Genomic DNA, 27,656 nt, shown 5'->3' with positions numbered 1-27,656 from the left:
GACCAAGTGTGCAGATTGTCGCTGACCGTTTCCGTAGTGTAGTGGTCATCACGTTCGCCTCACACGCGAAAGGTCCCCGGTCCGAAACCGGGCGGAAACAGTTGACTGTGTTGCTTTTTCAGATTGCAAATAGGGAAGTTTGTGCAGAAAGATACGCTGCTTGTTGCTGCTTAGTACTTTTGTCATTCTTGGTGAATAGTCATCAGCGGGTAGACACTCACCTCAAAATAACTTGTTTTCCAGCATTTCAAGTATTTTGAGTTCAGAAAGCAAGCGCATTACAGCAAGCATTTGCCCACACCCTATTTTGTCTGTTTCGGTAGTGTAGTGGTTATCACGTTCGCCTAACACGCGAAAGGTCCCCGGTTCGAAACCGGGCGGAAACATCTTTCTTTGCTCCTTTTTCTGCCTAAAATGAATAAACAGATATGTCCATTCATATGCAGAATCTGTATTCCAAGGACAACAGTTGTGTTGTCAGAGGTATTCCGCTTACCTCTTGTAGTCTGAGTAGTATTGACCGGACGCATTTTAGCGGGCGTTGATTATATGCGAGAAGAAATCAATCTAAGTTTGGAGCAAAAGAGGCAGAAGGCCAAGGGGACTGAGAAGTTGACTTTGACGACCTCTATTTCTCATCGTCTTTCACTTAGGGTATTTTGCCGACTTCTTCCAGGCCAATTTCATTTTCTGTCTCAATTGGTGTGGGGAAGGTTGAACTACACTCACCTCAGCTGGACACAAGGACGAGCTTTATGCCTCAGTCTTTCTTGGTGAATAAGCAGCCGCCGGTAGAAAACTTTACTCTCCCCGTCGGGGAATCGAACCCCGGTCTTCCGCGTGACAGGCGGAGATACTGTCCACTATACTAACGAGGACTGCGGTGTCAGACATTTCGGCACTTGAACGGCCTGATGGCGGCGCTCCAGTGTTTGCCAGGAACATGCAGCGGTAAAGCTCATATTTGCCCAGTTTTCCTGGATTGCACCCTTTCAGTCTTACATACTGTGGTCAAACAGTCATACGGTCCACAATCCAGGAAACCAAGGGAGCATCTACCAGCAAAGCAATGGGGAAATCAAAGAACATGACTCTCACAGTGTTACCTAACCCGTCCAGGTCAACATAGGCCGAGTAATGGGCATCTGGCAAAACCAATCCAGATCTTCAAATCCCACCTTTGGTTTGGCACGTCCCAGTTTGTTGCTTCAGCGCACCTCTACAGAGCCTCATTAGTTTCCTTTGCGACACAGGCTGCTGCTGGAGTAGAGGCTGACAGAGGTGCAGAGGTTTGATCTGATCGGCCAAGGGGAGGTAGGGCTATCGTGTGCCGTGTGACTCCTTCTACGCTGGCATACGGCAGGTCCAGTGTCCTATTACCCTGGCTGGACGCTACGCAAAGCACTTTATGTTTGGCACAGTCGCAGCTAGTGTAGCCGGTTGATATTCCTCAATACTGAGTTGAAGTCATCCGGGCGCTGCATCGGGAGTCACCAGTGATTGAGTGCACGACAAGAATCTTGGACCAAGTGTGCAGATTGTCGCTGACCGTTTCCGTAGTGTAGTGGTCATCACGTTCGCCTCACACCTGTTTCCGTAGTGTAGTGGTTATCACGTTCGCCTAACACGCGAAAGGTCCCCGGTTCGAAACCGGGCGGAAACATCTTTCTTTGCTCCTTTTTCTGCCTAAAATGAATAAACAGATATGTCCATTCATATGCAGAATCTGTATTCCAAGGACAACAGTTGTGTTGTCAGAGGTATTCCGCTTACCTCTTGTAGTCTGAGTAGTATTGACCGGACGCATTTTAGCGGGCGTTGATTATATGCGAGAAGAAATCAATCTAAGTTTGGAGCAAAAGAGGCAGAAGGCCAAGGGGACTGAGAAGTTGACTTTGACGACCTCTATTTCTCATCGTCTTTCACTTAGGGTATTTTGCCGACTTCTTCCAGGCCAATTTCATTTTCTGTCTCAATTGGTGTGGGGAAGGTTGAACTACACTCACCTCAGCTGGACACAAGGACGAGCTTTATGCCTCAGTCTTTCTTGGTGAATAAGCAGCCGCCGGTAGAAAACTTTACTCTCCCCGTCGGGGAATCGAACCCCGGTCTTCCGCGTGACAGGCGGAGATACTGTCCACTATACTAACGAGGACTGCGGTGTCAGACATTTCGGCACTTGAACGGCCTGATGGCGGCGCTCCAGTGTTTGCCAGGAACATGCAGCGGTAAAGCTCATATTTGCCCAGTTTTCCTGGATTGCACCCTTTCAGTCTTACATACTGTGGTCAAACAGTCATACGGTCCACAATCCAGGAAACCAAGGGAGCATCTACCAGCAAAGCAATGGGGAAATCAAAGAACATGACTCTCACAGTGTTACCTAACCCGTCCAGGTCAACATAGGCCGAGTAATGGGCATCTGGCAAAACCAATCCAGATCTTCAAATCCCACCTTTGGTTTGGCACGTCCCAGTTTGTTGCTTCAGCGCACCTCTACAGAGCCTCATTAGTTTCCTTTGCGACACAGGCTGCTGCTGGAGTAGAGGCTGACAGAGGTGCAGAGGTTTGATCTGATCGGCCAAGGGGAGGTAGGGCTATCGTGTGCCGTGTGACTCCTTCTACGCTGGCATACGGCAGGTCCAGTGTCCTATTACCCTGGCTGGACGCTACGCAAAGCACTTTATGTTTGGCACAGTCGCAGCTAGTGTAGCCGGTTGATATTCCTCAATACTGAGTTGAAGTCATCCGGGCGCTGCATCGGGAGTCACCAGTGATTGAGTGCACGACAAGAATCTTGGACCAAGTGTGCAGATTGTCGCTGACCGTTTCCGTAGTGTAGTGGTCATCACGTTCGCCTCACACGCGAAAGGTCCCCGGTTCGAAACCGGGCGGAAACAGTTGACTGTGTTGCTTTTTCAGATTGCAAATAGGGAAGTTTGTGCAGAAAGATACGCTGCTTGTTGCTGCTTAGTACTTTTGTCATTCTTGGTGAATAGTCATCAGCGGGTAGACACTCACCTCAAAATAACTTGTTTTCCAGCATTTCAAGTATTTTGAGTTCAGAAAGCAAGCGCATTACAGCAAGCATTTGCCCACACCCTATTTTGTCTGTTTCGGTAGTGTAGTGGTTATCACGTTCGCCTAACACGCGAAAGGTCCCCGGTTCGAAACCGGGCGGAAACATCTTTCTTTGCTCCTTTTTCTGCCTAAAATGAATAAACAGATATGTCCATTCATATGCAGAATCTGTATTCCAAGGACAACAGTTGTGTTGTCAGAGGTATTCCGCTTACCTCTTGTAGTCTGAGTAGTATTGACCGGACGCATTTTAGCGGGCGTTGATTATATGCGAGAAGAAATCAATCTAAGTTTGGAGCAAAAGAGGCAGAAGGCCAAGGGGACTGAGAAGTTGACTTTGACGACCTCTATTTCTCATCGTCTTTCACTTAGGGTATTTTGCCGACTTCTTCCAGGCCAATTTCATTTTCTGTCTCAATTGGTGTGGGGAAGGTTGAACTACACTCACCTCAGCTGGACACAAGGACGAGCTTTATGCCTCAGTCTTTCTTGGTGAATAAGCAGCCGCCGGTAGAAAACTTTACTCTCCCCGTCGGGGAATCGAACCCCGGTCTTCCGCGTGACAGGCGGAGATACTGTCCACTATACTAACGAGGACTGCGGTGTCAGACATTTCGGCACTTGAACGGCCTGATGGCGGCGCTCCAGTGTTTGCCAGGAACATGCAGCGGTAAAGCTCATATTTGCCCAGTTTTCCTGGATTGCACCCTTTCAGTCTTACATACTGTGGTCAAACAGTCATACGGTCCACAATCCAGGAAACCAAGGGAGCATCTACCAGCAAAGCAATGGGGAAATCAAAGAACATGACTCTCACAGTGTTACCTAACCCGTCCAGGTCAACATAGGCCGAGTAATGGGCATCTGGCAAAACCAATCCAGATCTTCAAATCCCACCTTTGGTTTGGCACGTCCCAGTTTGTTGCTTCAGCGCACCTCTACAGAGCCTCATTAGTTTCCTTTGCGACACAGGCTGCTGCTGGAGTAGAGGCTGACAGAGGTGCAGAGGTTTGATCTGATCGGCCAAGGGGAGGTAGGGCTATCGTGTGCCGTGTGACTCCTTCTACGCTGGCATACGGCAGGTCCAGTGTCCTATTACCCTGGCTGGACGCTACGCAAAGCACTTTATGTTTGGCACAGTCGCAGCTAGTGTAGCCGGTTGATATTCCCCAATACTGAGTTGAAGTCATCCGGGCGCTGCATCGGGAGTCACCAGTGATTGAGTGCACGACAAGAATCTTGGACCAAGTGTGCAGATTGTCGCTGACCGTTTCCGTAGTGTAGTGGTCATCACGTTCGCCTCACACGCGAAAGGTCCCCGGTCCGAAACCGGGCGGAAACAGTTGACTGTGTTGCTTTTTCAGATTGCAAATAGGGAAGTTTGTGCAGAAAGATACGCTGCTTGTTGCTGCTTAGTACTTTTGTCATTCTTGGTGAATAGTCATCAGCGGGTAGACACTCACCTCAAAATAACTTGTTTTCCAGCATTTCAAGTATTTTGAGTTCAGAAAGCAAGCGCATTACAGCAAGCATTTGCCCACACCCTAATTTGTCTGTTTCCGGTGTGTAGTGGTTATCACGTTCGCCTAACACGCGAAAGGTCCCCGGTTCGAAACCGGGCGGAAACATCTTTCTTTGCTCCTTTTTCTGCCTAAAATGAATAAACAGATATGTCCATTCATATGCAGAATCTGTATTCCAAGGACAACAGTTGTGTTGTCAGAGGTATTCCGCTTACCTCTTGTAGTCTGAGTAGTATTGACCGGACGCATTTTAGCGGGCGTTGATTATATGCGAGAAGAAATCAATCTAAGTTTGGAGCAAAAGAGGCAGAAGGCCAAGGGGACTGAGAAGTTGACTTTGACGACCTCTATTTCTCATCGTCTTTCACCGACTTCTTCCAGGCCAATTTCATTTTCTGTCTCAATTGGTGTGGGGAAGGTTGAACTACACTCACCTCAGCTGGACACAAGGACGAGCTTTATGCCTCAGTCTTTCTTGGTGAATAAGCAGCCGCCGGTAGAAAACTTTACTCTCCCCGTCGGGGAATCGAACCCCGGTCTTCCGCGTGACAGGCGGAGATACTGTCCACTATACTAACGAGGACTGCGGTGTCAGACATTTCGGCACTTGAACGGCCTGATGGCGGTGCTCCAGTGTTTGCCAGGAACATGCAGCGGTAAAGCTCATATTTGCCCAGTTTTCCTGGATTGCACCCTTTCAGTCTTACATACTGTGGTCAAACAGTCATACGGTCCACAATCCAGGAAACCAAGGGAGCATCTACCAGCAAAGCAATGGGGAAATCAAAGAACATGACTCTCACAGTGTTACCTAACCCGTCCAGGTCAACATAGGCCGAGTAATGGGCATCTGGCAAAACCAATCCAGATCTTCAAATCCCACCTTTGGTTTGGCACGTCCCAGTTTGTTGCTTCAGCGCACCTCTACAGAGCCTCATTAGTTTCCTTTGCGACACAGGCTGCTGCTGGAGTAGAGGCTGACAGAGGTGCAGAGGTTTGATCTGATCGGCCAAGGGGAGGTAGGGCTATCGTGTGCCGTGTGACTCCTTCTACGCTGGCATACGGCAGGTCCAGTGTCCTATTACCCTGGCTGGACGCTACGCAAAGCACTTTATGTTTGGCACAGTCGCAGCTAGTGTAGCCGGTTGATATTCCTCAATACTGAGTTGAAGTCATCCGGGCGCTGCATCGGGAGTCACCAGTGATTGAGTGCACGACAAGAATCTTGGACCAAGTGTGCAGATTGTCGCTGACCGTTTCCGTAGTGTAGTGGTCATCACGTTCGCCTCACACGCGAAAGGTCCCCGGTCCGAAACCGGGCGGAAACAGTTGACTGTGTTGCTTTTTCAGATTGCAAATAGGGAAGTTTGTGCAGAAAGATACGCTGCTTGTTGCTGCTTAGTACTTTTGTCATTCTTGGTGAATAGTCATCAGCGGGTAGACACTCACCTCAAAATAACTTGTTTTCCAGCATTTCAAGTATTTTGAGTTCAGAAAGCAAGCGCATTACAGCAAGCATTTGCCCACACCCTATTTTGTCTGTTTCCGTAGTGTAGTGGTTATCACGTTCGCCTAACACGCGAAAGGTCCCCGGTTCGAAACCGGGCGGAAACATCTTTCTTTGCTCCTTTTTCTGCCTAAAATGAATAAACAGATATGTCCATTCATATGCAGAATCTGTATTCCAAGGACAACAGTTGTGTTGTCAGAGGTATTCCGCTTACCTCTTGTAGTCTGAGTAGTATTGACCGGACGCATTTTAGCGGGCGTTGATTATATGCGAGAAGAAATCAATCTAAGTTTGGAGCAAAAGAGGCAGAAGGCCAAGGGGACTGAGAAGTTGACTTTGACGACCTCTATTTCTCATCGTCTTTCACTTAGGGTATTTTGCCGACTTCTTCCAGGCCAATTTCATTTTCTGTCTCAATTGGTGTGGGGAAGGTTGAACTACACTCACCTCAGCTGGACACAAGGACGAGCTTTATGCCTCAGTCTTTCTTGGTGAATAAGCAGCCGCCGGTAGAAAACTTTACTCTCCCCGTCGGGGAATCGAACCCCGGTCTTCCGCGTGACAGGCGGAGATACTGTCCACTATACTAACGAGGACTGCGGTGTCAGACATTTCGGCACTTGAACGGCCTGATGGCGGCGCTCCAGTGTTTGCCAGGAACATGCAGCGGTAAAGCTCATATTTGCCCAGTTTTCCTGGATTGCACCCTTTCAGTCTTACATACTGTGGTCAAACAGTCATACGGTCCACAATCCAGGAAACCAAGGGAGCATCTACCAGCAAAGCAATGGGGAAATCAAAGAACATGACTCTCACAGTGTTACCTAACCCGTCCAGGTCAACATAGGCCGAGTAATGGGCATCTGGCAAAACCAATCCAGATCTTCAAATCCCACCTTTGGTTTGGCACGTCCCAGTTTGTTGCTTCAGCGCACCTCTACAGAGCCTCATTAGTTTCCTTTGCGACACAGGCTGCTGCTGGAGTAGAGGCTGACAGAGGTGCAGAGGTTTGATCTGATCGGCCAAGGGGAGGTAGGGCTATCGTGTGCCGTGTGACTCCTTCTACGCTGGCATACGGCAGGTCCAGTGTCCTATTACCCTGGCTGGACGCTACGCAAAGCACTTTATGTTTGGCACAGTCGCAGCTAGTGTAGCCGGTTGATATTCCCCAATACTGAGTTGAAGTCATCCGGGCGCTGCATCGGGAGTCACCAGTGATTGAGTGCACGACAAGAATCTTGGACCAAGTGTGCAGATTGTCGCTGACCGTTTCCGTAGTGTAGTGGTCATCACGTTCGCCTCACACGCGAAAGGTCCCCGGTTCGAAACCGGGCCGAAACAGTTGACTGTGTTGCTTTTTCAGATTGCAAATAGGGAAGTTTGTGCAGAAAGATACGCTGCTTGTTGCTGCTTAGTACTTTTGTCATTCTTGGTGAATAGTCATCAGCGGGTAGACACTCACCTCAAAATAACTTGTTTTCCAGCATTTCAAGTATTTTGAGTTCAGAAAGCAAGCGCATTACAGCAAGCATTTGCCCACACCCTAATTTGTCTGTTTCCGTAGTGTAGTGGTTATCACGTTCGCCTAACACGCGAAAGGTCCCCGGTTCGAAACCGGGCGGAAACATCTTTCTTTGCTCCTTTTTCTGCCTAAAATGAATAAACAGATATGTCCATTCATATGCAGAATCTGTATTCCAAGGACAACAGTTGTGTTGTCAGAGGTATTCCGCTTACCTCTTGTAGTCTGAGTAGTATTGACCGGACGCATTTTAGCGGGCGTTGATTATATGCGAGAAGAAATCAATCTAAGTTTGGAGCAAAAGAGGCAGAAGGCCAAGGGGACTGAGAAGTTGACTTTGACGACCTCTATTTCTCATCGTCTTTCACTTAGGGTATTTTGCCGACTTCTTCCAGGCCAATTTCATTTTCTGTCTCAATTGGTGTGGGGAAGGTTGAACTACACTCACCTCAGCTGGACACAAGGACGAGCTTTATGCCTCAGTCTTTCTTGGTGAATAAGCAGCCGCCGGTAGAAAACTTTACTCTCCCCGTCGGGGAATCGAACCCCGGTCTTCCGCGTGACAGGCGGAGATACTGTCCACTATACTAACGAGGACTGCGGTGTCAGACATTTCGGCACTTGAACGGCCTGATGGCGGCGCTCCAGTGTTTGCCAGGAACATGCAGCGGTAAAGCTCATATTTGCCCAGTTTTCCTGGATTGCACCCTTTCAGTCTTACATACTGTGGTCAAACAGTCATACGGTCCACAATCCAGGAAACCAAGGGAGCATCTACCTGCAAAGCAATGGGGAAATCAAAGAACATGACTCTCACAGTGTTACCTAACCCGTCCAGGTCAACATAGGCCGAGTAATGGGCATCTGGCAAAACCAATCCAGATCTTCAAATCCCACCTTTGGTTTGGCACGTCCCAGTTTGTTGCTTCAGCGCACCTCTACAGAGCCTCATTAGTTTCCTTTGCGACACAGGCTGCTGCTGGAGTAGAGGCTGACAGAGGTGCAGAGGTTTGATCTGATCGGCCAAGGGGAGGTAGGGCTATCGTGTGCCGTGTGACTCCTTCTACGCTGGCATACGGCAGGTCCAGTGTCCTATTACCCTGGCTGGACGCTACGCAAAGCACTTCATGTTTGGCACAGTCGCAGCTAGTGTAGCCGGTTGATATTCCCCAATACTGAGTTGAAGTCATCCGGGCGCTGCATCGGGAGTCACCAGTGATTGAGTGCACGACAAGAATCTTGGACCAAGTGTGCAGATTGTCGCTGACCGTTTCCGTAGTGTAGTGGTCATCACGTTCGCCTCACACGCGAAAGGTCCCCGGTCCGAAACCGGGCGGAAACAGTTGACTGTGTTGCTTTTTCAGATTGCAAATAGAGAAGTTTGTGCAGAAAGATACGCTGCTTGTTGCTGCTTAGTACTTTTGTCATTCTTGGTGAATAGTCATCAGCGGGTAGACACTCACCTCAAAATAACTTGTTTTCCAGCATTTCAAGTATTTTGAGTTCAGAAAGCAAGCGCATTACAGCAAGCATTTGCCCACACCCTATTTTGTCTGTTTCGGTAGTGTAGTGGTTATCACGTTCGCCTAACACGCGAAAGGTCCCCGGTTCGAAACCGGGCGGAAACATCTTTCTTTGCTCCTTTTTCTGCCTAAAATGAATAAACAGATATGTCCATTCATATGCAGAATCTGTATTCCAAGGACAACAGTTGTGTTGTCAGAGGTATTCCGCTTACCTCTTGTAGTCTGAGTAGTATTGACCGGACGCATTTTAGCGGGCGTTGATTATATGCGAGAAGAAATCAATCTAAGTTTGGAGCAAAAGAGGCAGAAGGCCAAGGGGACTGAGAAGTTGACTTTGACGACCTCTATTTCTCATCGTCTTTCACTTAGGGTATTTTGCCGACTTCTTCCAGGCCAATTTCATTTTCTGTCTCAATTGGTGTGGGGAAGGTTGAACTACACTCACCTCAGCTGGACACAAGGACGAGCTTTATGCCTCAGTCTTTCTTGGTGAATAAGCAGCCGCCGGTAGAAAACTTTACTCTCCCCGTCGGGGAATCGAACCCCGGTCTTCCGCGTGACAGGCGGAGATACTGTCCACTATACTAACGAGGACTGCGGTGTCAGACATTTCGGCACTTGAACGGCCTGATGGCGGCGCTCCAGTGTTTGCCAGGAACATGCAGCGGTAAAGCTCATATTTGCCCAGTTTTCCTGGATTGCACCCTTTCAGTCTTACATACTGTGGTCAAACAGTCATACAGTCCACAATCCAGGAAACCAAGGGAGCATCTACCAGCAAAGCAATGGGGAAATCAAAGAACATGACTCTCACAGTGTTACCTAACCCGTCCAGGTCAACATAGGCCGAGTAATGGGCATCTGGCAAAACCAATCCAGATCTTCAAATCCCACCTTTGGTTTGGCACGTCCCAGTTTGTTGCTTCAGCGCACCTCTACAGAGCCTCATTAGTTTCCTTTGCGACACAGGCTGCTGCTGGAGTAGAGGCTGACAGAGGTGCAGAGGTTTGATCTGATCGGCCAAGGGGAGGTAGGGCTATCGTGTGCCGTGTGACTCCTTCTACGCTGGCATACGGCAGGTCCAGTGTCCTATTACCCTGGCTGGACGCTACGCAAAGCACTTTATGTTTGGCACAGTCGCAGCTAGTGTAGCCGGTTGATATTCCCCAATACTGAGTTGAAGTCATCCGGGCGCTGCATCGGGAGTCACCAGTGATTGAGTGCACGACAAGAATCTTGGACCAAGTGTGCAGATTGTCGCTGACCGTTTCCGTAGTGTAGTGGTCATCACGTTCGCCTCACACGCGAAAGGTCCCCGGTTCGAAACCGGGCGGAAACAGTTGACTGTGTTGCTTTTTCAGATTGCAAATAGGGAAGTTTGTGCAGAAAGATACGCTGCTTGTTGCTGCTTAGTACTTTTGTCATTCTTGGTGAATAGTCATCAGCGGGTAGACACTCACCTCAAAATAACTTGTTTTCCAGCATTTCAAGTATTTTGAGTTCAGAAAGCAAGCGCATTACAGCAAGCATTTGCCCACACCCTATTTTGTCTGTTTCGGTAGTGTAGTGGTTATCACGTTCGCCTAACACGCGAAAGGTCCCCGGTTCGAAACCGGGCGGAAACATCTTTCTTTGCTCCTTTTTCTGCCTAAAATGAATAAACAGATATGTCCATTCATATGCAGAATCTGTATTCCAAGGACAACAGTTGTGTTGTCAGAGGTATTCCGCTTACCTCTTGTAGTCTGAGTAGTATTGACCGGACGCATTTTAGCGGGCGTTGATTATATGCGAGAAGAAATCAATCTAAGTTTGGAGCAAAAGAGGCAGAAGGCCAAGGGGACTGAGAAGTTGACTTTGACGACCTCTATTTCTCATCGTCTTTCACTTAGGGTATTTTGCCGACTTCTTCCAGGCCAATTTCATTTTCTGTCTCAATTGGTGTGGGGAAGGTTGAACTACACTCACCTCAGCTGGACACAAGGACGAGCTTTATGCCTCAGTCTTTCTTGGTGAATAAGCAGCCGCCGGTAGAAAACTTTACTCTCCCCGTCGGGGAATCGAACCCCGGTCTTCCGCGTGACAGGCGGAGATACTGTCCACTATACTAACGAGGACTGCGGTGTCAGACATTTCGGCACTTGAACGGCCTGATGGCGGCGCTCCAGTGTTTGCCAGGAACATGCAGCGGTAAAGCTCATATTTGCCCAGTTTTCCTGGATTGCACCCTTTCAGTCTTACATACTGTGGTCAAACAGTCATACGGTCCACAATCCAGGAAACCAAGGGAGCATCTACCAGCAAAGCAATGGGGAAATCAAAGAACATGACTCTCACAGTGTTACCTAACCCGTCCAGGTCAACATAGGCCGAGTAATGGGCATCTGGCAAAACCAATCCAGATCTTCAAATCCCACCTTTGGTTTGGCACGTCCCAGTTTGTTGCTTCAGCGCACCTCTACAGAGCCTCATTAGTTTCCTTTGCGACACAGGCTGCTGCTGGAGTAGAGGCTGACAGAGGTGCAGAGGTTTGATCTGATCGGCCAAGGGGAGGTAGGGCTATCGTGTGCCGTGTGACTCCTTCTACGCTGGCATACGGCAGGTCCAGTGTCCTATTACCCTGGCTGGACGCTACGCAAAGCACTTTATGTTTGGCACAGTCGCAGCTAGTGTAGCCGGTTGATATTCCTCAATACTGAGTTGAAGTCATCCGGGCGCTGCATCGGGAGTCACCAGTGATTGAGTGCACGACAAGAATCTTGGACCAAGTGTGCAGATTGTCGCTGACCGTTTCCGTAGTGTAGTGGTCATCACGTTCGCCTCACACGCGAAAGGTCCCCGGTCCGAAACCGGGCGGAAACAGTTGACTGTGTTGCTTTTTCAGATTGCAAATAGGGAAGTTTGTGCAGAAAGATACGCTGCTTGTTGCTGCTTAGTACTTTTGTCATTCTTGGTGAATAGTCATCAGCGGGTAGACACTCACCTCAAAATAACTTGTTTTCCAGCATTTCAAGTATTTTGAGTTCAGAAAGCAAGCGCATTACAGCAAGCATTTGCCCACACCCTATTTTGTCTGTTTCGGTAGTGTAGTGGTTATCACGTTCGCCTAACACGCGAAAGGTCCCCGGTTCGAAACCGGGCGGAAACATCTTTCTTTGCTCCTTTTTCTGCCTAAAATGAATAAACAGATATGTCCATTCATATGCAGAATCTGTATTCCAAGGACAACAGTTGTGTTGTCAGAGGTATTCCGCTTACCTCTTGTAGTCTGAGTAGTATTGACCGGACGCATTTTAGCGGGCGTTGATTATATGCGAGAAGAAATCAATCTAAGTTTGGAGCAAAAGAGGCAGAAGGCCAAGGGGACTGAGAAGTTGACTTTGACGACCTCTATTTCTCATCGTCTTTCACTTAGGGTATTTTGCCGACTTCTTCCAGGCCAATTTCATTTTCTGTCTCAATTGGTGTGGGGAAGGTTGAACTACACTCACCTCAGCTGGACACAAGGACGAGCTTTATGCCTCAGTCTTTCTTGGTGAATAAGCAGCCGCCGGTAGAAAACTTTACTCTCCCCGTCGGGGAATCGAACCCCGGTCTTCCGCGTGACAGGCGGAGATACTGTCCACTATACTAACGAGGACTGCGGTGTCAGACATTTCGGCACTTGAACGGCCTGATGGCGGCGCTCCAGTGTTTGCCAGGAACATGCAGCGGTAAAGCTCATATTTGCCCAGTTTTCCTGGATTGCACCCTTTCAGTCTTACATACTGTGGTCAAACAGTCATACGGTCCACAATCCAGGAAACCAAGGGAGCATCTACCAGCAAAGCAATGGGGAAATCAAAGAACATGACTCTCACAGTGTTACCTAACCCGTCCAGGTCAACATAGGCCGAGTAATGGGCATCTGGCAAAACCAATCCAGATCTTCAAATCCCACCTTTGGTTTGGCACGTCCCAGTTTGTTGCTTCAGCGCACCTCTACAGAGCCTCATTAGTTTCCTTTGCGACACAGGCTGCTGCTGGAGTAGAGGCTGACAGAGGTGCAGAGGTTTGATCTGATCGGCCAAGGGGAGGTAGGGCTATCGTGTGCCGTGTGACTCCTTCTACGCTGGCATACGGCAGGTCCAGTGTCCTATTACCCTGGCTGGACGCTACGCAAAGCACTTTATGTTTGGCACAGTCGCAGCTAGTGTAGCCGGTTGATATTCCTCAATACTGAGTTGAAGTCATCCGGGCGCTGCATCGGGAGTCACCAGTGATTGAGTGCACGACAAGAATCTTGGACCAAGTGTGCAGATTGTCGCTGACCGTTTCCGTAGTGTAGTGGTCATCACGTTCGCCTCACACCTGTTTCCGTAGTGTAGTGGTTATCACGTTCGCCTAACACGCGAAAGGTCCCCGGTTCGAAACCGGGCGGAAACATCTTTCTTTGCTCCTTTTTCTGCCTAAAATGAATAAACAGATATGTCCATTCATATGCAGAATCTGTATTCCAAGGACAACAGTTGTGTTGTCAGAGGTATTCCGCTTACCTCTTGTAGTCTGAGTAGTATTGACCGGACGCATTTTAGCGGGCGTTGATTATATGCGAGAAGAAATCAATCTAAGTTTGGAGCAAAAGAGGCAGAAGGCCAAGGGGACTGAGAAGTTGACTTTGACGACCTCTATTTCTCATCGTCTTTCACTTAGGGTATTTTGCCGACTTCTTCCAGGCCAATTTCATTTTCTGTCTCAATTGGTGTGGGGAAGGTTGAACTACACTCACCTCAGCTGGACACAAGGACGAGCTTTATGCCTCAGTCTTTCTTGGTGAATAAGCAGCCGCCGGTAGAAAACTTTACTCTCCCCGTCGGGGAATCGAACCCCGGTCTTCCGCGTGACAGGCGGAGATACTGTCCACTATACTAACGAGGACTGCGGTGTCAGACATTTCGGCACTTGAACGGCCTGATGGCGGCGCTCCAGTGTTTGCCAGGAACATGCAGCGGTAAAGCTCATATTTGCCCAGTTTTCCTGGATTGCACCCTTTCAGTCTTACATACTGTGGTCAAACAGTCATACGGTCCACAATCCAGGAAACCAAGGGAGCATCTACCAGCAAAGCAATGGGGAAATCAAAGAACATGACTCTCACAGTGTTACCTAACCCGTCCAGGTCAACATAGGCCGAGTAATGGGCATCTGGCAAAACCAATCCAGATCTTCAAATCCCACCTTTGGTTTGGCACGTCCCAGTTTGTTGCTTCAGCGCACCTCTACAGAGCCTCATTAGTTTCCTTTGCGACACAGGCTGCTGCTGGAGTAGAGGCTGACAGAGGTGCAGAGGTTTGATCTGATCGGCCAAGGGGAGGTAGGGCTATCGTGTGCCGTGTGACTCCTTCTACGCTGGCATACGGCAGGTCCAGTGTCCTATTACCCTGGCTGGACGCTACGCAAAGCACTTTATGTTTGGCACAGTCGCAGCTAGTGTAGCCGGTTGATATTCCCCAATACTGAGTTGAAGTCATCCGGGCGCTGCATCGGGAGTCACCAGTGATTGAGTGCACGACAAGAATCTTGGACCAAGTGTGCAGATTGTCGCTGACCGTTTCCGTAGTGTAGTGGTCATCACGTTCGCCTCACACGCGAAAGGTCCCCGGTTCGAAACCGGGCGGAAACAGTTGACTGTGTTGCTTTTTCAGATTGCAAATAGGGAAGTTTGTGCAGAAAGATACGCTGCTTGTTGCTGCTTAGTACTTTTGTCATTCTTGGTGAATAGTCATCAGCGGGTAGACACTCACCTCAAAATAACTTGTTTTCCAGCATTTCAAGTATTTTGAGTTCAGAAAGCAAGCGCATTACAGCAAGCATTTGCCCACACCCTATTTTGTCTGTTTCGGTAGTGTAGTGGTTATCACGTTCGCCTAACACGCGAAAGGTCCCCGGTTCGAAACCGGGCGGAAACATCTTTCTTTGCTCCTTTTTCTGCCTAAAATGAATAAACAGATATGTCCATTCATATGCAGAATCTGTATTCCAAGGACAACAGTTGTGTTGTCAGAGGTATTCCGCTTACCTCTTGTAGTCTGAGTAGTATTGACCGGACGCATTTTAGCGGGCGTTGATTATATGCGAGAAGAAATCAATCTAAGTTTGGAGCAAAAGAGGCAGAAGGCCAAGGGGACTGAGAAGTTGACTTTGACGACCTCTATTTCTCATCGTCTTTCACTTAGGGTATTTTGCCGACTTCTTCCAGGCCAATTTCATTTTCTGTCTCAATTGGTGTGGGGAAGGTTGAACTACACTCACCTCAGCTGGACACAAGGACGAGCTTTATGCCTCAGTCTTTCTTGGTGAATAAGCAGCCGCCGGTAGAAAACTTTACTCTCCCCGTCGGGGAATCGAACCCCGGTCTTCCGCGTGACAGGCGGAGATACTGTCCACTATACTAACGAGGACTGCGGTGTCAGACATTTCGGCACTTGAACGGCCTGATGGCGGCGCTCCAGTGTTTGCCAGGAACATGCAGCGGTAAAGCTCATATTTGCCCAGTTTTCCTGGATTGCACCCTTTCAGTCTTACATACTGTGGTCAAACAGTCATACGGTCCACAATCCAGGAAACCAAGGGAGCATCTACCAGCAAAGCAATGGGGAAATCAAAGAACATGACTCTCACAGTGTTACCTAACCCGTCCAGGTCAACATAGGCCGAGTAATGGGCATCTGGCAAAACCAATCCAGATCTTCAAATCCCACCTTTGGTTTGGCACGTCCCAGTTTGTTGCTTCAGCGCACCTCTACAGAGCCTCATTAGTTTCCTTTGCGACACAGGCTGCTGCTGGAGTAGAGGCTGACAGAGGTGCAGAGGTTTGATCTGATCGGCCAAGGGGAGGTAGGGCTATCGTGTGCCGTGTGACTCCTTCTACGCTGGCATACGGCAGGTCCAGTGTCCTATTACCCTGGCTGGACGCTACGCAAAGCACTTTATGTTTGGCACAGTCGCAGCTAGTGTAGCCGGTTGATATTCCCCAATACTGAGTTGAAGTCATCCGGGCGCTGCATCGGGAGTCACCAGTGATTGAGTGCACGACAAGAATCTTGGACCAAGTGTGCAGATTGTCGCTGACCGTTTCCGTAGTGTAGTGGTCATCACGTTCGCCTCACACGCGAAAGGTCCCCGGTCCGAAACCGGGCGGAAACAGTTGACTGTGTTGCTTTTTCAGATTGCAAATAGGGAAGTTTGTGCAGAAAGATACGCTGCTTGTTGCTGCTTAGTACTTTTGTCATTCTTGGTGAATAGTCATCAGCGGGTAGACACTCACCTCAAAATAACTTGTTTTCCAGCATTTCAAGTATTTTGAGTTCAGAAAGCAAGCGCATTACAGCAAGCATTTGCCCACACCCTAATTTGTCTGTTTCCGGTGTGTAGTGGTTATCACGTTCGCCTAACACGCGAAAGGTCCCCGGTTCGAAACCGGGCGGAAACATCTTTCTTTGCTCCTTTTTCTGCCTAAAATGAATAAACAGATATGTCCATTCATATGCAGAATCTGTATTCCAAGGACAACAGTTGTGTTGTCAGAGGTATTCCGCTTACCTCTTGTAGTCTGAGTAGTATTGACCGGACGCATTTTAGCGGGCGTTGATTATATGCGAGAAGAAATCAATCTAAGTTTGGAGCAAAAGAGGCAGAAGGCCAAGGGGACTGAGAAGTTGACTTTGACGACCTCTATTTCTCATCGTCTTTCACTTAGGGTATTTTGCCGACTTCTTCCAGGCCAATTTCATTTTCTGTCTCAATTGGTGTGGGGAAGGTTGAACTACACTCACCTCAGCTGGACACAAGGACGAGCTTTATGCCTCAGTCTTTCTTGGTGAATAAGCAGCCGCCGGTAGAAAACTTTACTCTCCCCGTCGGGGAATCGAACCCCGGTCTTCCGCGTGACAGGCGGAGATACTGTCCACTATACTAACGAGGACTGCGGTGTCAGACATTTCGGCACTTGAACGGCCTGATGGCGGCGCTCCAGTGTTTGCCAGGAACATGCAGCGGTAAAGCTCATATTTGCCCAGTTTTCCTGGATTGCACCCTTTCAGTCTTACATACTGTGGTCAAACAGTCATACGGTCCACAATCCAGGAAACCAAGGGAGCATCTACCAGCAAAGCAATGGGGAAATCAAAGAACATGACTCTCACAGTGTTACCTAACCCGTCCAGGTCAACATAGGCCGAGTAATGGGCATCTGGCAAAACCAATCCAGATCTTCAAATCCCACCTTTGGTTTGGCACGTCCCAGTTTGTTGCTTCAGCGCACCTCTACAGAGCCTCATTAGTTTCCTTTGCGACACAGGCTGCTGCTGGAGTAGAGGCTGACAGAGGTGCAGAGGTTTGATCTGATCGGCCAAGGGGAGGTAGGGCTATCGTGTGCCGTGTGACTCCTTCTACGCTGGCATACGGCAGGTCCAGTGTCCTATTACCCTGGCTGGACACTACGCAAAGCACTTTATGTTTGGCACAGTCGCAGCTAGTGTAGCCGGTTGATATTCCCCAATACTGAGTTGAAGTCATCCGGGCGCTGCATCGGGAGTCACCAGTGATTGAGTGCACGACAAGAATCTTGGACCAAGTGTGCAGATTGTCGCTGACCGTTTCCGTAGTGTAGTGGTCATCACGTTCGCCTCACACGCGAAAGGTCCCCGGTCCGAAACCGGGCGGAAACAGTTGACTGTGTTGCTTTTTCAGATTGCAAATAGGGAAGTTTGTGCAGAAAGATACGCTGCTTGTTGCTGCTTAGTACTTTTGTCATTCTTGGTGAATAGTCATCAGCGGGTAGACACTCACCTCAAAATAACTTGTTTTCCAGCATTTCAAGTATTTTGAGTTCAGAAAGCAAGCGCATTACAGCAAGCATTTGCCCACACCCTATTTTGTCTGTTTCCGTAGTGTAGTGGTTATCACGTTCGCCTAACACGCGAAAGGTCCCCGGTTCGAAACCGGGCGGAAACATCTTTCTTTGCTCCTTTTTCTGCCTAAAATGAATAAACAGATATGTCCATTCATATGCAGAATCTGTATTCCAAGGACAACAGTTGTGTTGTCAGAGGTATTCCGCTTACCTCTTGTAGTCTGAGTAGTATTGACCGGACGCATTTTAGCGGGCGTTGATTATATGCGAGAAGAAATCAATCTAAGTTTGGAGCAAAAGAGGCAGAAGGCCAAGGGGACTGAGAAGTTGACTTTGACGACCTCTATTTCTCATCGTCTTTCACTTAGGGTATTTTGCCGACTTCTTCCAGGCCAATTTCATTTTCTGTCTCAATTGGTGTGGGGAAGGTTGAACTACACTCACCTCAGCTGGACACAAGGACGAGCTTTATGCCTCAGTCTTTCTTGGTGAATAAGCAGCCGCCGGTAGAAAACTTTACTCTCCCCGTCGGGGAATCGAACCCCCGTCTTCCGCATGACAGGCGGAGATACTGTCCACTATACTAACGAGGACTGCGGTGTCAGACATTTCGGCACTTGAACGGCCTGATGGCGGTGCTCCAGTGTTTGCCAGGAACATGCAGCGGTAAAGCTCATATTTGCCCAGTTTTCCTGGATTGCACCCTTTCAGTCTTACATACTGTGGTCAAACAGTCATACGGTCCACAATCCAGGAAACCAAGGGAGCATCTACCAGCAAAGCAATGGGGAAATCAAAGAACATGACTCTCACAGTGTTACCTAACCCGTCCAGGTCAACATAGGCCGAGTAATGGGCATCTGGCAAAACCAATCCAGATCTTCAAATCCCACCTTTGGTTTGGCACGTCCCAGTTTGTTGCTTCAGTGCACCTCTACAGAGCCTCATTAGTTTCCTTTGCGACACAGGCTGCTGCTGGAGTAGAGGCTGACAGAGGTGCAGAGGTTTGATCTGATCGGCCAAGGGGAGGTAGGGCTATCGTGTGCCGTGTGACTCCTTCTACGCTGGCATACGGCAGGTCCAGTGTCCTATTACCCTGGCTGGACGCTACGCAAAGCACTTTATGTTTGGCACAGTCGCAGCTAGTGTAGCCGGTTGATATTCCCCAATACTGAGTTGAAGTCATCCGGGCGCTGCATCGGGAGTCACCAGTGATTGAGTGCACGACAAGAATCTTGGACCAAGTGTGCAGATTGTCGCTGACCGTTTCCGTAGTGTAGTGGTCATCACGTTCGCCTCACACGCGAAAGGTCCCCGGTCCGAAACCGGGCGGAAACAGTTGACTGTGTTGCTTTTTCAGATTGCAAATAGGGAAGTTTGTGCAGAAAGATACGCTGCTTGTTGCTGCTTAGTACTTTTGTCATTCTTGGTGAATAGTCATCAACGGGTAGACACTCACCTCAAAATAACTTGTTTTCCAGCATTTCAAGTATTTTGAGTTCAGAAAGCAAGCGCATTACAGCAAGCATTTGCCCACACCCTATTTTGTCTGTTTCCGTAGTGTAGTGGTTATCACGTTTGCCTAACACGCGAAAGGTCCCCGGTTCGAAACCGGGCGGAAACATCTTTCTTTGCTCCTTTTTCTGCCTAAAATGAATAAACAGATATGTCCATTCATATGCAGAATCTGTATTCCAAGGACAACAGTTGTGTTGTCAGAGGTATTCCGCTTACCTCTTGTAGTCTGAGTAGTATTGACCGGACGCATTTTAGCGGGCGTTGATTATATGCGAGAAGAAATCAATCTAAGTTTGGAGCAAAAGAGGCAGAAGGCCAAGGGGACTGAGAAGTTGACTTTGACGACCTCTATTTCTCATTGTCTTTCACTTAGGGTATTTTGCCGACTTCTTCCAGGCCAATTTCATTTTCTGTCTCAATTGGTGTGGGGAAGGTTGAACTACACTCACCTCAGCTGGACACAAGGACGAGCTTTATGCCTCAGTCTTTCTTGGTGAATAAGCAGCCGCCGGTAGAAAACTTTACTCTCCCCGTCGGGGAATCGAACCCCGGTCTTCCGCGTGACAGGCGGAGATACTGTCCACTATACTAACGAGGACTGCGGTGTCAGCCATTTCGGCACTTGAACGGCCTGATGGCGGTGCTCCAGTGTTTGCCAGGAACATGCAGCGGTAAAGCTCATATTTGCCCAGTTTTCCTGGATTGCACCCTTTCAGTCTTACATACTGTGGTCAAACAGTCATACGGTCCACAATCCAGGAAACCAAGGGAGCATCTACCAGCAAAGCAATGGGGAAATCAAAGAACATGACTCTCACAGTGTTACCTAACCCGTCCAGGTCAACATAGGCCGAGTAATGGGCATCTGGCAAAACCAATCCAGATCTTCAAATCCCACCTTTGGTTTGGCACGTCCCAGTTTGTTGCTTCAGCGCACCTCTACAGAGCCTCATTAGTTTCCTTTGCGACACAGGCTGCTGCTGGAGTAGAGGCTGACAGAGGTGCAGAGGTTTGATCTGATCGGCCAAGGGGAGGTAGGGCTATCGTGTGCCGTGTGACTCCTTCTACGCTGGCATACGGCAGGTCCAGTGTCCTATTACCCTGGCTGGACGCTACGCAAAGCACTTTATGTTTGGCACAGTCGCAGCTAGTGTAGCCGGTTGATATTCCCCAATACTGAGTTGAAGTCATCCGGGCGCTGCATCGGGAGTCACCAGTGATTGAGTGCACGACAAGAATCTTGGACCAAGTGTGCAGATTGTCGCTGACCGTTTCCGTAGTGTAGTGGTCATCACGTTCGCCTCACACGCGAAAGGTCCCCGGTTCGAAACCGGGCGGAAACACTTGACTGTGTTGCTTTTTTTAGATTGCAAATAGGGAAGTTTGTGCAGAAAGATACGCTGCTTGTTGCTGCTTAGTACTTTTGTCATTCTTGGTGAATAGTCATCAGCGGGTAGACACTCACCTCAAAATAACTTGTTTTCCAGCATTTCAAGTATTTTGAGTTCAGAAAGCAAGCGCATTACAGCAAGCATTTGCCCACACCCTAATTTGTCTGTTTCCGGTGTGTAGTGGTTATCACGTTCGCCTAACACGCGAAAGGTCCCCGGTTCGAAACCGGGCGGAAACATCTTTCTTTGCTCCTTTTTCTGCCTAAAATGAATAAACAGATATGTCCATTCATATGCAGAATCTGTATTCCAAGGACAACAGTTGTGTTGTCAGAGGTATTCCGCTTACCTCTTGTAGTCTGAGTAGTATTGACCGGACGCATTTTAGCGGGCGTTGATTATATGCGAGAAGAAATCAATCTAAGTTTGGAGCAAAAGAGGCAGAAGGCCAAGGGGACTGAGAAGTTGACTTTGACGACCTCTATTTCTCATCGTCTTTCACTTAGGGTATTTTGCCGACTTCTTCCAGGCCAATTTCATTTTCTGTCTCAATTGGTGTGGGGAAGGTTGAACTACACTCACCTCAGCTGGACACAAGGACGAGCTTTATGCCTCAGTCTTTCTTGGTGAATAAGCAGCCGCCGGTAGAAAACTTTACTCTCCCCGTCGGGGAATCGAACCCCGGTCTTCCGCGTGACAGGCGGAGATACTGTCCACTATACTAACGAGGACTGCGGTGTCAGACATTTCGGCACTTGAACGGCCTGATGGCGGCGCTCCAGTGTTTGCCAGGAACATGCAGCGGTAAAGCTCATATTTGCCCAGTTTTCCTGGATTGCACCCTTTCAGTCTTACATACTGTGGTCAAACAGTCATACGGTCCACAATCCAGGAAACCAAGGGAGCATCTACCTGCAAAGCAATGGGGAAATCAAAGAACATGACTCTCACAGTGTTACCTAACCCGTCCAGGTCAACATAGGCCGAGTAATGGGCATCTGGCAAAACCAATCCAGATCTTCAAATCCCACCTTTGGTTTGGCACGTCCCAGTTTGTTGCTTCAGCGCACCTCTACAGAGCCTCATTAGTTTCCTTTGCGACACAGGCTGCTGCTGGAGTAGAGGCTGACAGAGGTGCAGAGGTTTGATCTGATCGGCCAAGGGGAGGTAGGGCTATCGTGTGCCGTGTGACTCCTTCTACGCTGGCATACGGCAGGTCCAGTGTCCTATTACCCTGGCTGGACGCTACGCAAAGCACTTTATGTTTGGCACAGTCGCAGCTAGTGTAGCCGGTTGATATTCCCCAATACTGAGTTGAAGTCATCCGGGCGCTGCATCGGGAGTCACCAGTGATTGAGTGCACGACAAGAATCTTGGACCAAGTGTGCAGATTGTCGCTGACCGTTTCCGTAGTGTAGTGGTCATCACGTTCGCCTCACACCTGTTTCCGTAGTGTAGTGGTTATCACGTTCGCCTAACACGCGAAAGGTCCCCGGTTCGAAACCGGGCGGAAACATCTTTCTTTGCTCCTTTTTCTGCCTAAAATGAATAAACAGATATGTCCATTCATATGCAGAATCTGTATTCCAAGGACAACAGTTGTGTTGTCAGAGGTATTCCGCTTACCTCTTGTAGTCTGAGTAGTATTGACCGGACGCATTTTAGCGGGCGTTGATTATATGCGAGAAGAAATCAATCTAAGTTTGGAGCAAAAGAGGCAGAAGGCCAAGGGGACTGAGAAGTTGACTTTGACGACCTCTATTTCTCATCGTCTTTCACTTAGGGTATTTTGCCGACTTCTTCCAGGCCAATTTCATTTTCTGTCTCAATTGGTGTGGGGAAGGTTGAACTACACTCACCTCAGCTGGACACAAGGACGAGCTTTATGCCTCAGTCTTTCTTGGTGAATAAGCAGCCGCCGGTAGAAAACTTTACTCTCCCCGTCGGGGAATCGAACCCCGGTCTTCCGCGTGACAGGCGGAGATACTGTCCACTATACTAACGAGGACTGCGGTGTCAGACATTTCGGCACTTGAACGGCCTGATGGCGGTGCTCCAGTGTTTGCCAGGAACATGCAGCGGTAAAGCTCATATTTGCCCAGTTTTCCTGGATTGCACCCTTTCAGTCTTACATACTGTGGTCAAACAGTCATACGGTCCACAATCCAGGAAACCAAGGGAGCATCTACCAGCAAAGCAATGGGGAAATCAAAGAACATGACTCTCACAGTGTTACCTAACCCGTCCAGGTCAACATAGGCCGAGTAATGGGCATCTGGCAAAACCAATCCAGATCTTCAAATCCCACCTTTGGTTTGGCACGTCCCAGTTTGTTGCTTCAGTGCACCTCTACAGAGCCTCATTAGTTTCCTTTGCGACACAGGCTGCTGCTGGAGTAGAGGCTGACAGAGGTGCAGAGGTTTGATCTGATCGGCCAAGGGGAGGTAGGGCTATCGTGTGCCGTGTGACTCCTTCTACGCTGGCATACGGCAGGTCCAGTGTCCTATTACCCTGGCTGGACGCTACGCAAAGCACTTTATGTTTGGCACAGTCGCAGCTAGTGTAGCCGGTTGATATTCCCCAATACTGAGTTGAAGTCATCCGGGCGCTGCATCGGGAGTCACCAGTGATTGAGTGCACGACAAGAATCTTGGACCAAGTGTGCAGATTGTCGCTGACCGTTTCCGTAGTGTAGTGGTCATCACGTTCGCCTCACACGCGAAAGGTCCCCGGTTCGAAACCGGGCGGAAACACTTGACTGTGTTGCTTTTTTTAGATTGCAAATAGGGAAGTTTGTGCAGAAAGATACGCTGCTTGTTGCTGCTTAGTACTTTTGTCATTCTTGGTGAATAGTCATCAGCGGGTAGACACTCACCTCAAAATAACTTGTTTTCCAGCATTTCAAGTATTTTGAGTTCAGAAAGCAAGCGCATTACAGCAAGCATTTGCCCACACCCTATTTTGTCTGTTCCCGTAGTGTAGTGGTTATCACGTTCGCCTAACACGCGAAAGGTCCCCGGTTCGAAACCGGGCGGAAACATCTTTCTTTGCTCCTTTTTCTGCCTAAAATGAATAAACAGATATGTCCATTCATATGCAGAATCTGTATTCCAAGGACAACAGTTGTGTTGTCAGAGGTATTCCGCTTACCTCTTGTAGTCTGAGTAGTATTGACCGGACGCATTTTAGCGGGCGTTGATTATATGCGAGAAGAAATCAATCTAAGTTTGGAGCAAAAGAGGCAGAAGGCCAAGGGGACTGAGAAGTTGACTTTGACGACCTCTATTTCTCATCGTCTTTCACTTAGGGTATTTTGCCGACTTCTTCCAGGCCAATTTCATTTTCTGTCTCAATTGGTGTGGGGAAGGTTGAACTACACTCACCTCAGCTGGACACAAGGACGAGCTTTATGCCTCAGTCTTTCTTGGTGAATAAGCAGCCGCCGGTAGAAAACTTTACTCTCCCCGTCGGGGAATCGAACCCCGGTCTTCCGCGTGACAGGCGGAGATACTGTCCACTATACTAACGAGGACTGCGGTGTCAGACATTTCGGCACTTGAACGGCCTGATGGCGGTGCTCCAGTGTTTGCCAGGAACATGCAGCGGTAAAGCTCATATTTGCCCAGTTTTCCTGGATTGCACCCTTTCAGTCTTACATACTGTGGTCAAACAGTCATACGGTCCACAATCCAGGAAACCAAGGGAGCATCTACCAGCAAAGCAATGGGGAAATCAAAGAACATGACTCTCACAGTGTTACCTAACCCGTCCAGGTCAACATAGGCCGAGTAATGGGCATCTGGCAAAACCAATCCAGATCTTCAAATCCCACCTTTGGTTTGGCACGTCCCAGTTTGTTGCTTCAGCGCACCTCTACAGAGCCTCATTAGTTTCCTTTGCGACACAGGCTGCTGCTGGAGTAGAGGCTGACAGAGGTGCAGAGGTTTGATCTGATCGGCCAAGGGGAGGTAGGGCTATCGTGTGCCGTGTGACTCCTTCTACGCTGGCATACGGCAGGTCCAGTGTCCTATTACCCTGGCTGGACGCTACGCAAAGCACTTTATGTTTGGCACAGTCGCAGCTAGTGTAGCCGGTTGATATTCCCCAATACTGAGTTGAAGTCATCCGGGCGCTGCATCGGGAGTCACCAGTGATTGAGTGCACGACAAGAATCTTGGACCAAGTGTGCAGATTGTCGCTGACCGTTTCCGTAGTGTAGTGGTCATCACGTTCGCCTCACACGCGAAAGGTCCCCGGTCCGAAACCGGGCGGAAACAGTTGACTGTGTTGCTTTTTCAGATTGCAAATAGGGAAGTTTGTGCAGAAAGATACGCTGCTTGTTGCTGCTTAGTACTTTTGTCATTCTTGGTGAATAGTCATCAGCGGGTAGACACTCACCTCAAAATAACTTGTTTTCCAGCATTTCAAGTATTTTGAGTTCAGAAAGCAAGCGCATTACAGCAAGCATTTGCCCACACCCTATTTTGTCTGTTTCCGTAGTGTAGTGGTTATCACGTTCGCCTAACACGCGAAAGGTCCCCGGTTCGAAACTGGGCGGAAACATCTTTCTTTGCTCCTTTTTCTGCCTAAAATGAATAAACAGATATGTCCATTCATATGCAGAATCTGTATTCCAAGGACAACAGTTGTGTTGTCAGAGGTATTCCGCTTACCTCTTGTAGTCTGAGTAGTATTGACCGGACGCATTTTAGCGGGCGTTGATTATATGCGAGAAGAAATCAATCTAAGTTTGGAGCAAAAGAGGCAGAAGGCCAAGGGGACTGAGAAGTTGACTTTGACGACCTCTATTTCTCATCGTCTTTCACTTAGGGTATTTTGCCGACTTCTTCCAGGCCAATTTCATTTTCTGTCTCAATTGGTGTGGGGAAGGTTGAACTACACTCACCTCAGCTGGACACAAGGACGAGCTTTATGCCTCAGTCTTTCTTGGTGAATAAGCAGCCGCCGGTAGAAAACTTTACTCTCCCCGTCGGGGAATCGAACCCCGGTCTTCCGCGTGACAGGCGGAGATACTGTCCACTACACTAACGAGGACTGCGGTGTCAGACATTTCGGCACTTGAACGGCCTGATGGCGGTGCTCCAGTGTTTGCCAGGAACATGCAGCGGTAAAGCTCATATTTGCCCAGTTTTCCTGGATTGCACCCTTTCAGTCTTACATATTGTGGTCAAACAGTCATACGGTCCACAATCCAGGAAACCAAGGGAGCATCTACCTGCAAAGCAATGGGGAAATCAAAGAACATGACTCTCACAGTGTTACCTAACCCGTCCAGGTCAACATAGGCCGAGTAATGGGCATCTGGCAAAACCAATCCAGATCTTCAAATCCCACCTTTGGTTTGGCACGTCCCAGTTTGTTGCTTCAGCGCACCTCTACAGAGCCTCATTAGTTTCCTTTGCGACACAGGCTGCTGCTGGAGTAGAGGCTGACAGAGGTGCAGAGGTTTGATCTGATCGGCCAAGGGGAGGTAGGGCTATCGTGTGCCGTGTGACTCCTTCTACGCTGGCATACGGCAGGTCCAGTGTCCTATTACCCTGGCTGGACGCTACGCAAAGCACTTTATGTTTGGCACAGTCGCAGCTAGTGTAGCCGGTTGATATTCCCCAATACTGAGTTGAAGTCATCCGGGCGCTGCATCGGGAGTCACCAGTGATTGAGTGCACGACAAGAATCTTGGACCAAGTGTGCAGATTGTCGCTGACCGTTTCCGTAGTGTAGTGGTCATCACGTTCGCCTCACACGCGAAAGGTCCCCGGTTCGAAACCGGGCGGAAACAGTTGACTGTGTTGCTTTTTCAGATTGCAAATAGGGAAGTTTGTGCAGAAAGATACGCTGCTTGTTGCTGCTTAGTACTTTTGTCATTCTTGGTAAATAGTCATCAGCGGGTAGACACTCACCTCAAAATAACTTGTTTTCCAGCATTTCAAGTATTTTGAGTTCAGAAAGCAAGCGCATTACAGCAAGCATTTGCCCACACCCTATTTTGTCTGTTTCCGTAGTGTAGTGGTTATCACGTTCGCCTAACACGCGAAAGGTCCCCGGTTCGAAACCGGGCGGAAACATCTTTCTTTGCTCCTTTTTCTGCCTAAAATGAATAAACAGATATGTCCATTCATATGCAGAATCTGTATTCCAAGGACAACAGTTGTGTTGTCAGAGGTATTCCGCTTACCTCTTGTAGTCTGAGTAGTATTGACCGGACGCATTTTAGCGGGCGTTGATTATATGCGAGAAGAAATCAATCTAAGTTTGGAGCAAAAGAGGCAGAAGGCCAAGGGGACTGAGAAGTTGACTTTGACGACCTCTATTTCTCATCGTCTTTCACTTAGGGTATTTTGCCGACTTCTTCCAGGCCAATTTCATTTTCTGTCTCAATTGGTGTGGGGAAGGTTGAACTACACTCACCTCAGCTGGACACAAGGACGAGCTTTATGCCTCAGTCTTTCTTGGTGAATAAGCAGCCGCCGGTAGAAAACTTTACTCTCCCCGTCGGGGAATCGAACCCCCGTCTTCCGCGTGACAGGCGGAGATACTGTCCACTATACTAACGAGGACTGCGGTGTCAGACATTTCGGCACTTGAACGGCCTGATGGCGGTGCTCCAGTGTTTGCCAGGAACATGCAGCGGTAAAGCTCATATTTGCCCAGTTTTCCTGGATTGCACCCTT

General features: G+C 48.8%; 52 non-coding genes across 52 annotated transcripts; 35 read left to right on the top strand and 17 right to left on the bottom strand.

Annotated features, from left to right (window-relative positions):
- The first annotated feature begins 27 nt into the window (after positions 1-27).
- Positions 28-100, top strand: trnav-cac (transfer RNA valine (anticodon CAC)). The gene has a single exon. It is a non-coding gene; the product is annotated as a tRNA-Val (tRNA).
- Positions 101-313: 213 nt separating this feature from the next.
- Positions 314-386, top strand: trnav-aac (transfer RNA valine (anticodon AAC)). The gene has a single exon. It is a non-coding gene; the product is annotated as a tRNA-Val (tRNA).
- A 420-nt stretch (positions 387-806) lies between these two features.
- Positions 807-878, bottom strand: trnad-guc (transfer RNA aspartic acid (anticodon GUC)). The gene has a single exon. It is a non-coding gene; the product is annotated as a tRNA-Asp (tRNA).
- A 712-nt stretch (positions 879-1,590) lies between these two features.
- On the top strand, positions 1,591-1,663 carry trnav-aac (transfer RNA valine (anticodon AAC)). The gene has a single exon. It is a non-coding gene; the product is annotated as a tRNA-Val (tRNA).
- Positions 1,664-2,083: 420 nt separating this feature from the next.
- Positions 2,084-2,155, bottom strand: trnad-guc (transfer RNA aspartic acid (anticodon GUC)). The gene has a single exon. It is a non-coding gene; the product is annotated as a tRNA-Asp (tRNA).
- Positions 2,156-2,827: 672 nt separating this feature from the next.
- Positions 2,828-2,900, top strand: trnav-cac (transfer RNA valine (anticodon CAC)). The gene has a single exon. It is a non-coding gene; the product is annotated as a tRNA-Val (tRNA).
- A 213-nt stretch (positions 2,901-3,113) lies between these two features.
- Positions 3,114-3,186, top strand: trnav-aac (transfer RNA valine (anticodon AAC)). The gene has a single exon. It is a non-coding gene; the product is annotated as a tRNA-Val (tRNA).
- Positions 3,187-3,606: 420 nt separating this feature from the next.
- trnad-guc (transfer RNA aspartic acid (anticodon GUC)) lies at positions 3,607-3,678 on the bottom strand. Its single transcript has one exon. It is a non-coding gene; the product is annotated as a tRNA-Asp (tRNA).
- Positions 3,679-4,350: 672 nt separating this feature from the next.
- trnav-cac (transfer RNA valine (anticodon CAC)) lies at positions 4,351-4,423 on the top strand. Its single transcript has one exon. It is a non-coding gene; the product is annotated as a tRNA-Val (tRNA).
- Positions 4,424-4,636: 213 nt separating this feature from the next.
- On the top strand, positions 4,637-4,709 carry trnav-aac (transfer RNA valine (anticodon AAC)). The gene has a single exon. It is a non-coding gene; the product is annotated as a tRNA-Val (tRNA).
- Positions 4,710-5,115: 406 nt separating this feature from the next.
- Positions 5,116-5,187, bottom strand: trnad-guc (transfer RNA aspartic acid (anticodon GUC)). The gene has a single exon. It is a non-coding gene; the product is annotated as a tRNA-Asp (tRNA).
- Positions 5,188-5,859: 672 nt separating this feature from the next.
- Positions 5,860-5,932, top strand: trnav-cac (transfer RNA valine (anticodon CAC)). The gene has a single exon. It is a non-coding gene; the product is annotated as a tRNA-Val (tRNA).
- A 213-nt stretch (positions 5,933-6,145) lies between these two features.
- Positions 6,146-6,218, top strand: trnav-aac (transfer RNA valine (anticodon AAC)). The gene has a single exon. It is a non-coding gene; the product is annotated as a tRNA-Val (tRNA).
- Positions 6,219-6,638: 420 nt separating this feature from the next.
- Positions 6,639-6,710, bottom strand: trnad-guc (transfer RNA aspartic acid (anticodon GUC)). The gene has a single exon. It is a non-coding gene; the product is annotated as a tRNA-Asp (tRNA).
- Positions 6,711-7,382: 672 nt separating this feature from the next.
- On the top strand, positions 7,383-7,455 carry trnav-cac (transfer RNA valine (anticodon CAC)). The gene has a single exon. It is a non-coding gene; the product is annotated as a tRNA-Val (tRNA).
- Positions 7,456-7,668: 213 nt separating this feature from the next.
- Positions 7,669-7,741, top strand: trnav-aac (transfer RNA valine (anticodon AAC)). The gene has a single exon. It is a non-coding gene; the product is annotated as a tRNA-Val (tRNA).
- Positions 7,742-8,161: 420 nt separating this feature from the next.
- Positions 8,162-8,233, bottom strand: trnad-guc (transfer RNA aspartic acid (anticodon GUC)). The gene has a single exon. It is a non-coding gene; the product is annotated as a tRNA-Asp (tRNA).
- A 672-nt stretch (positions 8,234-8,905) lies between these two features.
- trnav-cac (transfer RNA valine (anticodon CAC)) lies at positions 8,906-8,978 on the top strand. Its single transcript has one exon. It is a non-coding gene; the product is annotated as a tRNA-Val (tRNA).
- Positions 8,979-9,191: 213 nt separating this feature from the next.
- trnav-aac (transfer RNA valine (anticodon AAC)) lies at positions 9,192-9,264 on the top strand. Its single transcript has one exon. It is a non-coding gene; the product is annotated as a tRNA-Val (tRNA).
- A 420-nt stretch (positions 9,265-9,684) lies between these two features.
- trnad-guc (transfer RNA aspartic acid (anticodon GUC)) lies at positions 9,685-9,756 on the bottom strand. The gene has a single exon. It is a non-coding gene; the product is annotated as a tRNA-Asp (tRNA).
- A 672-nt stretch (positions 9,757-10,428) lies between these two features.
- Positions 10,429-10,501, top strand: trnav-cac (transfer RNA valine (anticodon CAC)). The gene has a single exon. It is a non-coding gene; the product is annotated as a tRNA-Val (tRNA).
- A 213-nt stretch (positions 10,502-10,714) lies between these two features.
- On the top strand, positions 10,715-10,787 carry trnav-aac (transfer RNA valine (anticodon AAC)). Its single transcript has one exon. It is a non-coding gene; the product is annotated as a tRNA-Val (tRNA).
- Positions 10,788-11,207: 420 nt separating this feature from the next.
- Positions 11,208-11,279, bottom strand: trnad-guc (transfer RNA aspartic acid (anticodon GUC)). Its single transcript has one exon. It is a non-coding gene; the product is annotated as a tRNA-Asp (tRNA).
- Positions 11,280-11,951: 672 nt separating this feature from the next.
- Positions 11,952-12,024, top strand: trnav-cac (transfer RNA valine (anticodon CAC)). The gene has a single exon. It is a non-coding gene; the product is annotated as a tRNA-Val (tRNA).
- Positions 12,025-12,237: 213 nt separating this feature from the next.
- Positions 12,238-12,310, top strand: trnav-aac (transfer RNA valine (anticodon AAC)). Its single transcript has one exon. It is a non-coding gene; the product is annotated as a tRNA-Val (tRNA).
- A 420-nt stretch (positions 12,311-12,730) lies between these two features.
- On the bottom strand, positions 12,731-12,802 carry trnad-guc (transfer RNA aspartic acid (anticodon GUC)). Its single transcript has one exon. It is a non-coding gene; the product is annotated as a tRNA-Asp (tRNA).
- A 712-nt stretch (positions 12,803-13,514) lies between these two features.
- Positions 13,515-13,587, top strand: trnav-aac (transfer RNA valine (anticodon AAC)). The gene has a single exon. It is a non-coding gene; the product is annotated as a tRNA-Val (tRNA).
- A 420-nt stretch (positions 13,588-14,007) lies between these two features.
- On the bottom strand, positions 14,008-14,079 carry trnad-guc (transfer RNA aspartic acid (anticodon GUC)). The gene has a single exon. It is a non-coding gene; the product is annotated as a tRNA-Asp (tRNA).
- Positions 14,080-14,751: 672 nt separating this feature from the next.
- trnav-cac (transfer RNA valine (anticodon CAC)) lies at positions 14,752-14,824 on the top strand. Its single transcript has one exon. It is a non-coding gene; the product is annotated as a tRNA-Val (tRNA).
- A 213-nt stretch (positions 14,825-15,037) lies between these two features.
- Positions 15,038-15,110, top strand: trnav-aac (transfer RNA valine (anticodon AAC)). Its single transcript has one exon. It is a non-coding gene; the product is annotated as a tRNA-Val (tRNA).
- Positions 15,111-15,530: 420 nt separating this feature from the next.
- On the bottom strand, positions 15,531-15,602 carry trnad-guc (transfer RNA aspartic acid (anticodon GUC)). Its single transcript has one exon. It is a non-coding gene; the product is annotated as a tRNA-Asp (tRNA).
- A 672-nt stretch (positions 15,603-16,274) lies between these two features.
- Positions 16,275-16,347, top strand: trnav-cac (transfer RNA valine (anticodon CAC)). Its single transcript has one exon. It is a non-coding gene; the product is annotated as a tRNA-Val (tRNA).
- A 213-nt stretch (positions 16,348-16,560) lies between these two features.
- On the top strand, positions 16,561-16,633 carry trnav-aac (transfer RNA valine (anticodon AAC)). Its single transcript has one exon. It is a non-coding gene; the product is annotated as a tRNA-Val (tRNA).
- Positions 16,634-17,053: 420 nt separating this feature from the next.
- trnad-guc (transfer RNA aspartic acid (anticodon GUC)) lies at positions 17,054-17,125 on the bottom strand. The gene has a single exon. It is a non-coding gene; the product is annotated as a tRNA-Asp (tRNA).
- A 672-nt stretch (positions 17,126-17,797) lies between these two features.
- trnav-cac (transfer RNA valine (anticodon CAC)) lies at positions 17,798-17,870 on the top strand. Its single transcript has one exon. It is a non-coding gene; the product is annotated as a tRNA-Val (tRNA).
- Positions 17,871-18,083: 213 nt separating this feature from the next.
- On the top strand, positions 18,084-18,156 carry trnav-aac (transfer RNA valine (anticodon AAC)). Its single transcript has one exon. It is a non-coding gene; the product is annotated as a tRNA-Val (tRNA).
- Positions 18,157-19,320: 1,164 nt separating this feature from the next.
- On the top strand, positions 19,321-19,393 carry trnav-cac (transfer RNA valine (anticodon CAC)). Its single transcript has one exon. It is a non-coding gene; the product is annotated as a tRNA-Val (tRNA).
- A 213-nt stretch (positions 19,394-19,606) lies between these two features.
- Positions 19,607-19,679, top strand: trnav-aac (transfer RNA valine (anticodon AAC)). Its single transcript has one exon. It is a non-coding gene; the product is annotated as a tRNA-Val (tRNA).
- Positions 19,680-20,099: 420 nt separating this feature from the next.
- trnad-guc (transfer RNA aspartic acid (anticodon GUC)) lies at positions 20,100-20,171 on the bottom strand. The gene has a single exon. It is a non-coding gene; the product is annotated as a tRNA-Asp (tRNA).
- Positions 20,172-20,843: 672 nt separating this feature from the next.
- Positions 20,844-20,916, top strand: trnav-cac (transfer RNA valine (anticodon CAC)). Its single transcript has one exon. It is a non-coding gene; the product is annotated as a tRNA-Val (tRNA).
- A 214-nt stretch (positions 20,917-21,130) lies between these two features.
- Positions 21,131-21,203, top strand: trnav-aac (transfer RNA valine (anticodon AAC)). The gene has a single exon. It is a non-coding gene; the product is annotated as a tRNA-Val (tRNA).
- A 420-nt stretch (positions 21,204-21,623) lies between these two features.
- trnad-guc (transfer RNA aspartic acid (anticodon GUC)) lies at positions 21,624-21,695 on the bottom strand. Its single transcript has one exon. It is a non-coding gene; the product is annotated as a tRNA-Asp (tRNA).
- Positions 21,696-22,407: 712 nt separating this feature from the next.
- trnav-aac (transfer RNA valine (anticodon AAC)) lies at positions 22,408-22,480 on the top strand. The gene has a single exon. It is a non-coding gene; the product is annotated as a tRNA-Val (tRNA).
- A 420-nt stretch (positions 22,481-22,900) lies between these two features.
- Positions 22,901-22,972, bottom strand: trnad-guc (transfer RNA aspartic acid (anticodon GUC)). The gene has a single exon. It is a non-coding gene; the product is annotated as a tRNA-Asp (tRNA).
- Positions 22,973-23,644: 672 nt separating this feature from the next.
- On the top strand, positions 23,645-23,717 carry trnav-cac (transfer RNA valine (anticodon CAC)). The gene has a single exon. It is a non-coding gene; the product is annotated as a tRNA-Val (tRNA).
- Positions 23,718-23,931: 214 nt separating this feature from the next.
- Positions 23,932-24,004, top strand: trnav-aac (transfer RNA valine (anticodon AAC)). Its single transcript has one exon. It is a non-coding gene; the product is annotated as a tRNA-Val (tRNA).
- Positions 24,005-24,424: 420 nt separating this feature from the next.
- Positions 24,425-24,496, bottom strand: trnad-guc (transfer RNA aspartic acid (anticodon GUC)). Its single transcript has one exon. It is a non-coding gene; the product is annotated as a tRNA-Asp (tRNA).
- Positions 24,497-25,168: 672 nt separating this feature from the next.
- On the top strand, positions 25,169-25,241 carry trnav-cac (transfer RNA valine (anticodon CAC)). Its single transcript has one exon. It is a non-coding gene; the product is annotated as a tRNA-Val (tRNA).
- Positions 25,242-25,454: 213 nt separating this feature from the next.
- trnav-aac (transfer RNA valine (anticodon AAC)) lies at positions 25,455-25,527 on the top strand. Its single transcript has one exon. It is a non-coding gene; the product is annotated as a tRNA-Val (tRNA).
- A 420-nt stretch (positions 25,528-25,947) lies between these two features.
- Positions 25,948-26,019, bottom strand: trnad-guc (transfer RNA aspartic acid (anticodon GUC)). The gene has a single exon. It is a non-coding gene; the product is annotated as a tRNA-Asp (tRNA).
- Positions 26,020-26,691: 672 nt separating this feature from the next.
- Positions 26,692-26,764, top strand: trnav-cac (transfer RNA valine (anticodon CAC)). Its single transcript has one exon. It is a non-coding gene; the product is annotated as a tRNA-Val (tRNA).
- Positions 26,765-26,977: 213 nt separating this feature from the next.
- On the top strand, positions 26,978-27,050 carry trnav-aac (transfer RNA valine (anticodon AAC)). The gene has a single exon. It is a non-coding gene; the product is annotated as a tRNA-Val (tRNA).
- Positions 27,051-27,656: the final 606 nt, after the last annotated feature.

The sequence above is a fragment of the Semicossyphus pulcher genome, unplaced genomic scaffold (assembly GCF_022749685.1).
Source record: "Semicossyphus pulcher isolate SPU_LCO1_2020_fin unplaced genomic scaffold, fSemPul1.0.p SCAF_11, whole genome shotgun sequence".
NCBI lineage: Eukaryota > Metazoa > Chordata > Actinopteri > Labriformes > Labridae > Semicossyphus > Semicossyphus pulcher.
Note: the sequence above shows the minus strand (reverse complement) of the source record. Positions and strands in the feature narration are given on the sequence as shown.